This window comes from Pteropus vampyrus, unplaced genomic scaffold (assembly GCF_000151845.1).
Source record: "Pteropus vampyrus isolate Shadow unplaced genomic scaffold, Pvam_2.0 Scaffold8, whole genome shotgun sequence".
Lineage (NCBI taxonomy): Eukaryota > Metazoa > Chordata > Mammalia > Chiroptera > Pteropodidae > Pteropus > Pteropus vampyrus.
The window spans coordinates 9,146,766-9,155,516 of record NW_011888789.1 but is presented as its reverse complement, the minus strand read 5'-3'; the positions used below and the strand labels follow the sequence as shown (position 1 = coordinate 9,155,516).

Below are 8,751 nucleotides of genomic sequence, written 5' to 3'. Positions count from 1 at the left end.
GCATATAGGATGTTGTTTTTTGCAAAAGACTTTCTTACAAATAAAAGACAGCATTGGAGCATAGTGGTTAAGAGTGAAGACGCAAGACCAAATGTCTGGGTTCAAATCCAAGCCCTACAGCTCTTAATGTATGCGATCTCAGGCAATTTCTTCACCTCTTTGTCTCCCAATTCTTTTATCTATAAAATGGAGAAAACATTAGTTTTCTATAAAGTGGAGAAAACATTAGTATCTATATCATCAGAATGATATGAAACTTAAATGAGTTATTCCTTATAAAGCATTTACAAAGAGCCCAGCACGTATTGAACATTATTAGCAATTATTTTCTTAACAATATCAAGACAAATAATAACCCACATTTTGTAGAGAAAGAAACTGACCTTAGAGAGACTAAGTGCTTTGACTAAAATTACAGTACTTTTTATGATGGTGCTGGGATTACAGTATAAACTTTCAAATTCCTAAACCAGTGATATTAATGCAATAATATTATCTTCCCTATTGATGTAAAAAAAAAAAAATAGTATAGAGAATAGAACTAATGGGCAGATAACATATTCAGGAGATACTGCCAAGGTAGATATTCACTACCATGTACCAGTGTGCTGTACCCATTGTTGAAATAATAAAATACTTTAATTCTGATTGATAAATAGTTTACTGCCCTGAGCCCTTCAGGTGCCCTTTCTCAACCCTACCCCTAGTCAACGCCTGTGCTTATCTAGTCCTTTCTTTCATAAAACTTGAACTTTCACATTTAACAACCAAGGAATTAATGCCACTGCAGGAACATTTAGTCGCTATTTAATTACCTCCTCTGTTCTGATTATTTGGTGCAAGTATAGTTTCTGTTTTTAATGTTTTAAAAATCGTCACTGTTTGCTGAAGACCTTATAGGAATATTATGAGGACCAAAGGAAGTTATGTCTAATATAGTAATGGTAAACTAGAAAATGCTAGATATAAAGACCAGCTCTCTTGATCTACTCTAGGCACAGAATTATATTCCCATGAGATAATCTGAGCATCTCTAAAGGGTATCCTTGTATTAACTACAAATCTTTATATTACAATACCAGTTAGGTTATTTTCAGAGATCACCAAAAGTTATTAATGAACTTGAAATCAATTGAAGATAAAAATATTACTCTATAATTTTTGTCAATATTATCTATCTATCATCTATCTATCTAGTCAATTTCATTTCCAGCCAAAGTGTCCAGCAAGGAGCAACCTGGTGACAGTGCAACAAACAAAAACCTGCCTGAAAGAGAAGATGAAGGCAGGTGGCTTCAAGTTAGAAATAACGTGTTAATGTCGTGTTAATGTTAAGGTGCTTAAAAGAAGTGGGTTGGGGTGAGAAGGTACAAGGAAGGGAATAAACTATCCTTTTTAGAGACCAGGACAGAGTTGGAAGATTTATAGTTTAATTTAATGCATTTGGTTTTGAGGAGGTTCTCCTCAGGAATCATAATGTGGAATTGTCTGAGTTAAATTTCTAGGCAATTATCTCGATAGAAATAAATTTAAAACAACAACAGAGAACATTTTGTATAGAGTCAAATGATTTTTCTTCTTTTTCCAAAGCTCCAAATTTTGTTTTGGTTATTTATGTTTCTAATTTCCAGTTCCCATTTTAACATGTTTAACCACAATGACAACTTTGCCTCACTAAAGGATAAAGTAAAATGTAGCAAAATATATTGTAGTACTGTAAGAAAATGCACATTTCTCATAACTAAGAAAATAGGCCACTTAAAATGTAATTCAGTATGCAATATACTAGGTAGGTGCACTTTGGATGTCAGCTGTAATGTGTGTACTGCAGTTCATCCATACCCATTAAAGTTTGTTTACATCTAACCATCATTGCTTTAAAAATAATTATTGTTCTACTTTAGAAGTAAAACAACATAAACATTTTGAAAACTGTGTCTTTTGTCATAATTTTTAAGATATTAATGTGAGAAGCTGTGTTTCGAAAAGGAGTAAAACAGAAAAGAGATTAAAGTAATTGTGAGGAGTGGAGAAGAAAATTTAAATTTATATAAAGCTACATATCTAAATATAGCTTTCCACAGCCTTCTGTACTATATTTCTTCATTATATGTAATGAAATTAATTTATCTTAGGCTGTGCTGACATAACACTAATACCACTAGCTCAATAGTAAGTGTTATTGGGATATTTCCATGTATATATAACTGGTGTGATTAAATTTGTTGAATTAACTAGTTACTTTAGTGTTGTGTAGACAAAAGCTTCATGACACAGAAATCTAGACACGATTTTTAGCTGATGTTAGTGGTGTTTGATGTCAAGTAGTAGAGGAAAAATTCAAAAACTTGCTATTATCTCCACACCCAATTATCAGCCTCTGATGGCATAATCTGTTTTCCACTAGTGTAATAAGGCATGAGGATACTATAACCAGGAACCAGCAGCATCTATTTATACTATCCATAGGACTACACTTAAGTCCACGTATGCTGTTTATAGTCCTTTGGGGGAAATGATTAGTGGAGCAAACAGACTATATACTGCTGAAAGCACAATCCATTATCACCCAAGATTCTCTTAAAATGACAAAATTTGAAAACATCAGAACAACCTCTTTAGAAAGAAAACAGGTATTACTGTGTAATGTGGTCAACAGGTAAACACAGCACAATAAACTAATCATACTGTTTCATCTCTTCCCTTTGTAGAATCATTTGAAATAGAAGCAAGAGAAAAGCTATTCCTGGTGTTTGTAGATGACACCCCAATGCTCACAAATATCATGCTGCTAAATCTGTGCTAGGCTTCTTTAAAGGCCAGTGTGTTTGCAAACTCACTTCCTTCCCAGTTCTGACTTCACAGTAGGATGTGCGATTTTTGTATACAATGCAGGATTCATTGCAACTGTAATTTAGAAAATTTTCAAAATGAGGCACGGTGTCATCTTTCTCAGATGATTTCTTTTTAAAAAGCAAATCCTATTCTTTGAGTAATTTATCCATGTTTCCTTTTCTTCTTGAGTAAATGAAAATGTTGGAAATAAAGCACATTATCTTCCCATCCACCTCAACCCTATCAATCTTGCCACCCGCTACAATTACTTTTCACACCACCCGGCATGAACCAGAGGGACAGCCATTAAGACACTACCACACATCAGAAGCCAAAGCTGCTCCAACCCACAGCTGAACTTAATAAAACCGTTAATGTCAGAGCCTGCCGGCTAGCTTCCCAGGAATGCCACTTGCTCAAAATCCTTCCATTCCAGCCATGCATGTGGCATTTCATCCTTCTCCCCATGCAGAACCATGCCATCTGCTATGAGACACAGATATACCACATGCCAGGTGACATTTTCCTTTAAATTCATTTTTTTTTAATTTACTAGGAAATACACTCAACAGGCAGATAGCAAGAAGAAATTTGTGCTCTACCTAGGACTTTTTCCAGTTTCTTAATATTTGTTATATTCTGGCTCTGCATTTGAACGGTTGGTGAGTAATTTATGGGAAGACATCCTTAGAAATAAGTCTGTAGACATGTAATAAAAAGCTCTGAGCACTGGCACTCTAATAAACCAAAGAGTAACTGCGGAGTAGAATGAAAAAAAAAAAGGAAGAGGAAAGAGTCATTAAGTCAATAATACTGAGGTCTGATGGTGCTGTGCAAAGTCAATAACATCATAAACTTTTATACTGACTTTGGCATGAGAATTTGCTATTATCTGTGGCAAGTGATGGCAAAAGAATTTAGATCTGATATATTTGACCTAGCAGAAAAAGAGATGGAGAGTTTTTGGAGATGCTCCTGCTTTTATACATTTTGGATAACGGTTAAATTTTACATGCATAGATGGCAATGCATTTAAAGTTACTCGGAGACTGTGGTGGGGTCAAAGAAAAATCTGGGAGAATCTATTTTAAAAATTAGAGATTAATTCTTATCTTCATTTTCAATTCTAATTACAAATATAATATATCCTTCCATACAGGAACATCTATAAAAGTCTTAAGCTATAGATTTGCAGTGTTTGTATATAACAGAGAAGTAAACTATAAGATTTATATGTAGGACCACATAGCCTCCCCCACAGGAGGAAGCATGTTCTCTTATGTACCAGAAGCAGTCTTAAAAGCCAGATCAGTTAAATTATGACCCATTATACTTGGTATATAGCAAAAGACTATCTTGATGATTATTATTTAGCCTAATTGTGTATGCTGGTAGTGGGACACCTAGAAAACTTTAGATTGAAGTATACGCAATATAGTAAACAAGGCTAAATATAATCAGAATTCATTTTATCCGTATTAATTACTTGGTCAATTGTTTAAACATAACACAAATTACTTCACAATTTACTACTCCTGAAATTGACTAATAAATAATAGATTTATATTTAATAGATTCTTAATTACTTTCCTCCATGTGTTATGTTCTTTTATTAACTATTAATTCTCTCTTTGACTTCATAGATTCAAATATTTATCCACCTCACTTCACTAAAACTCACCCTAGAGCTATCGATGACCTCCCCCTGATTAAACTTCATAACGTCCACTTTGGCAAACAGATTGATTCCTTGTAAACATCAATCTGGTCATGTCAATTCTTACTGACTCCTGCTTTCTTCTTCCTTTTCTCTCCCGGCCTTGAGAAAATACTTACATACTCATGTCTTATGATTCTTGCCTCTGGTCCACACACACCTTCCAGCTCAGCTCATGTGAGTCCCTCCTGCTCAGCACTTTAGTCACACTAGCCTTCCTTTATTTCCTTTCATTCGTCCCTCTAACCTGTGCACATGTTACTCCTTTGCCGAATGCTCTTCCATTTCTCCTCTTCACAAGATGCTTTCTTTCCTGATACCTCTTCTCCATTACAGCATTTATTACAACTTCGAATTTATATGAATTCTTTGATTATTGCAGAAGCTTGCTTTTCTGAACTAGTTTGTGTACTTCCTGAAGACAGAAAAATGTATTTCTCTGAGCTATGAATCTCTAGTATCTAGAACTCCACTTGGCACTGAATGAGCATGGAATAAAAATCCATTCCCTTAATGAATGAGGAAGTATTATTTCTGCTATGCTTCTTCTGGATTCTTATTCCACTACTGTTCACTAAGCACAAGGAAGTTTAAGGAATGAACTTGAGCTCAGGATGCAAAAAGTTAGCTATCAATTCATTCATAAAATATACATTGTGTCTTCTCCCAAAAGAGATTAACAAGACAGTTATGGTCACTATATTCAAGGAATTTATGTTCTAATGTGATGATAGGCAAAAGTAAAGAAAACACACAAGAAAATTATAGCTTGTAATAAGTTCTAAAAAGGAAATACATAAGGAAAAGATGTAAAGATGACCAGGAGTGTCCTTGAGGTGATCAAAAAAAGCATCTCTGAGAAGAGCAAGGTGAAACACCCAGAAGGAAAATAAATGAGCTATATAGAGAATGAAGGGGAAGAACATCCCAAGTAGAGAGACCAGCACACACAAAGATCCTAATGTGAGAATCGACCTGGTGTGTTTCAAAAAATAGAAAACAGTTTAGTGAACTTAGCATAGAATGGCAAGGGATGAGATAGAAGATGATAAGGCTTTGCAGATCAACATAAGAGTTTAGATTTTATTTAAAATGTAGTCGTGGGGTCTATGACTATGCTACCCTCAAAAAGCCCGATCCTGTCTGATCTCAAAAGCTAAGCAGGGTCAGGCCTGGTTAGTACTTGGATGGGAGACCACCTAGGAAGACCAGGTGCTGTAGGTGTAAAAAATAAAAAAAAATAAGGGATTGTAAGCTGACAAGGTCCTTGCAATCTAAGAAGTCAACAAAAGGTTGCCTCACCTAAAAAATAAAATAAAATAAAAATAAAATGCAGTCATGGCCATTGTCAGGTCTTAAATAGAAAGTGCATCCTCTGATTTATATTTGAGCAAGGTTATTACTGCTTCGGCATGAAGAATGGATTCAAGTGGGCAATTGCAGAAGGAAACAGGCTAACCAGGAGGATTAGGGACCTGCAGAAATAACATGGTGTGGAAAACAAGGTGGTAGTGGAGATGGAGAAACAGATTTGAAATATATTTTGAAGGTAGAAATAAAAGAACTTTCTAATAGCTATGGGTTTTGAGGGGCAGGGCAAAACAATTAATGATAACTGTGGGTTTCCAGCCTCGACACAGGTAGTTGATAGTGGCATTTGCTGAAATGGGAAGTACGGGCTTGGGGACGGGTGATGGTGGACAAGAGGAATGAGCAAGATCGATGAAAGTGGAAATTTGGGGATCAGCCTTTTTTTGGCCAAGACATTTTTCCTTTCTGTTTATAGACATCTCCATAAAGCTGTCACTATGAATTTTTATTATCCAGTTAAAATTACAAATCTTTATTTATCCAATACTGGTCACTGGAAAATGAGATTTTACCTTTCTCAATAATGTCGATTATATAACCAATAGAGTCTAAACCTGATGTGAATACTGGATTCAGCAAAATTCTTTCAATATATAAGGTCAGTCTCACAGGCGACAACCTCACTTTAACAGGCCCGCTGGAGTGAAGTGTGGAAAGCTAGGAGGGTAGAGGACTGGAGATGTCTTCTACTAATTAAAAGAGAAAGTTCATTTAGCAATGGAGCAGAGAAGTGAGCTCCAGCTGATCCAAACTTGTAGCATAAGAAGAGAATCTAAAATGTCTGTAAGATAAACAGAGACTGTGATAGCATCTAGTCAATATAATTCAATTAAAGAAAATGGACTCCAGCAGGGTAGCAGCACGTAAAGATCACTGGTGCAAATTTTTAAAAGATAAAATCAATGACAAATCTAGAAGTCTAGAAATGCAGTGCCCCTTATAAGAAATGTCAGAAAAAACGCCCTTTAAAAAGTGCAAAATAAAGACATCACCATCTTCACGGGTGTAGTTCGCAACACAATGCAGGAGAGGAGATCCTTGCAAGACTTCTACCTTCCGCTTTACCGGAGGTCTCCTCACTCTCTCCAGTCAAAATAAAGGCCCATGGGTAATTACAGGCCACGACATAATAAATTTTAGACGTGAGTTACTCCTTCCTTTAAGACTAATCGTTCTTGATTTTTATAGCACAGAACCCTTTTTAAGGGTGATAAAATTAGGGACTCTCTTCTCAAGAAAAAAAGTATTTAGAATTACACACATTCTCCTCCTCCAAACTAATCTCTCAGGAATCTAGGATATCAGGTCAAGAACTCCTTTTGTTTTAGCTTAAATGGAAAGGAACCATTAATAAAAATCTGGTCTGGGGATCAGTCTGGTAATCAATCTATAGATGCCCTTTGTTGAGGTGGCAGCTGAGGGAGACCCACCTTACCTCGTCCTCTATGGCTATAAATGGTAAATTGTTTTCACAAGTCCCTTTCAGTCTCTGGGCCTCCCAATATTTCAAGAGCTTTTGATGTTACTGCAGATGAAGTTTGGTCTAAAAAGCCATACTGCTGTGCTTCCAAGTACAATAACTAGCATTTATCACATACTGCTTATGATGAGACATACTCACACCAACCTATGAAATAAATATTGCTATTAGCTCCATCTTACATTTGAAGAAACTTTAATAAAGGAATGCTCCTAGTGTTAACCATTCAATTTTTTCCCCCTCAGAACATGGAAGACTGCAATTTAACAGTGTCTTTGCATGTAGCTTAGTCCATATGGTTATATCCAATGGAATGTGAATGAAAATAATGTTCTTTCCTTGCCCCAAAATGCTTTGTGTGATGTTTTATGGTTTGCTACACACTCACCAGCTAGATGAATGTGGATATTCAGCAGAGCACCTAAGCGATGCCAGAAGTCACTAAATGGAAGAGGCATGGGTCTCGTAATTGCCATCTGGAGTAGAGCCACTCAGAAAAGCCGCCCAATCAGGAATATCTGAATTGAATTTTATGAGAGCTAGAAATAAATACTTTTATTGTGTTAAGCCACTGAAATTGTAAGGTAGCTTTCTCCAGCAGTGTGTATTAACACCCCTGATTAAGACAATTATACACAATCATTTGATAGAACGAGATTGAGACCCAAGTTTTCTTTCTTCAAAACACTCAAGTTTAATGACAACACTACGCAACTCCCTATCTAAGTGCTTGGCACTTATCTTTTTGCTAAAGATACAATAATTGATCAGTTGCTTGAGAACCACAGATTTTAAAGGAGAGCTAAGAGGGTCTGTCCCAGGGAATCTGTGAGTAAAATAAAATAGTGGAATATATGGGCAGTATCTTAGATGCAAAAGAATAGAGAATGCTTTGAGAGTGTTTGCCTAGCCCCTGTCTTAATTATACAATGTTCTGGCTTTAATATCCTTTTCATAGTCGCCCAGAAAACTGTGAACAAAACACGACAGCTTAAAAAGAAATCACAATTATTTCCACAGAATGGGTGTCTGAACCTTTAGGATAAAAAGCTTTCTGTGGGAATTAAGATAATTATTGAAGGAAGATTGACAGAAATTATTACACCAGCAAGAGTGAAATCTGATGCCGTGTTAATGAGAACTGGGACATGGGAAGATAAGGAAGAAAGTCTTGATGGTATGTAAGAGAAATAAGTGGCTATCACTTCAGATGGAATGCTATTAGGTTCTGGACTCTTCCAGGAGTTAAATTAAAAAAAAAAGTTGTGTGTTTTTTTTTTTTAATAGAATTTGTTTGAATAAAAGGAAAGAAGGGAAAAAATAGAGGATCTGGGATTGAACTCTACTC

General features: G+C 35.7%; 1 pseudogene; it reads left to right on the top strand.

Annotated features, from left to right (window-relative positions):
• Positions 1–5,657: 5,657 nt before the first annotated feature.
• On the top strand, positions 5,658–5,776 carry LOC111729156 (annotated as a pseudogene).
• The last annotated feature ends 2,975 nt before the right edge of the window (positions 5,777–8,751 follow it).